At 50.0% G+C, this 1,035-nt stretch overlaps 1 pseudogene; it reads right to left on the bottom strand.

Moving 5' to 3' along the window:
- Window positions 1–274: 274 nt before the first annotated feature.
- LOC128571678 (recQ-mediated genome instability protein 2-like) lies at window positions 275–692 on the bottom strand (annotated as a pseudogene).
- Between the last annotated feature and the right edge of the window lie 343 nt (window positions 693–1,035).

The raw sequence follows: 1,035 nt of genomic DNA, 5'->3' as shown, positions 1-1,035 counted from the left end.
CTTGTACTTATGGCTGCCAGTGGGATTAGGTCGATTGAACACAAGCAACCACTTGCCAGTTTTCCACTGTTTTTGTCCTCCTCTTGGGGTCCAGAAGTCCCTTGCTGACTCCCTGTATCCTCAAAGGGATGATTATAGTCAGATCCCACCAGCCAGAGATGCCTGGAGTCTTATCTCCCCAGACTCACTGTGCCCACTTCAGGGAAGCTGTTCCTGGCCGCCATCTTGCTCCACCTCCAATTTCAGAAATTTTTAAGGACAGTTCTGACATTATCTATGGAATACTCCTGTGTAAATCTTCCACTTCCAGTGCCCACATTCTTTCATGGATGGGATTATCAGAAAGATCTGTCATCTTCACCACCAGAAGTCACGGTTCAGGGCTGCAGGCTAGCACCACTCCCATTACCATCACATACTTTCCTGGGGTGACGCGGGGCTGCCCGCTTGGCACCGAGAAGGCCCCGCTCAGGTCCCACAGCCGGACCTCTTTGTTGCCAGTTGCCACCACCATGCCTTGCATCCACATGGCCACCAGATCCAGTGGTCCGCGGTCCGCTGCCGCCTGGACAGCTGCCATGCACTGGGCTACCTTCTGTGTCACTCAGCAGCTGCTCCGCCAGCACCTTCAGCTGCGGGGACCCTGGCAACCGCACAGCTGCTGAGCCACCACAGAGTCCGTAGCTCTTCATCCTTTTAATTACTGAATAGTATTCCATGGTATACATATACCACAGCTTGTTAATCCATTCCTGGGTTTGTGAGCATTTAGGTTGTTTGCACATTTTGGCAATAGTAAATTGAGCTACAATCAACAGTCTATGCAATTGTCCCTATGGTAAAAGGATATATTTTCTCTGGGGTAGATGCCCAGCAATGGGGTTGCAGGATCAAATGGGAGGTCTAGCTTGAGTTCTTTGAGGGTTCTCCATACTTCCCTCCAAAAAGGTTGTATTAGTTTGCAGTCCCACCAGCAGTGTAAAAGTGTTCCCATATCCACATTAGCGTCTGCAGTTTTGAGATTTTGTGATGTGG

This window comes from Nycticebus coucang, chromosome 19, assembly GCF_027406575.1.
Source record: "Nycticebus coucang isolate mNycCou1 chromosome 19, mNycCou1.pri, whole genome shotgun sequence".
NCBI lineage: Eukaryota > Metazoa > Chordata > Mammalia > Primates > Lorisidae > Nycticebus > Nycticebus coucang.
This window is presented reverse-complemented; position numbering and strand designations above follow the sequence as displayed.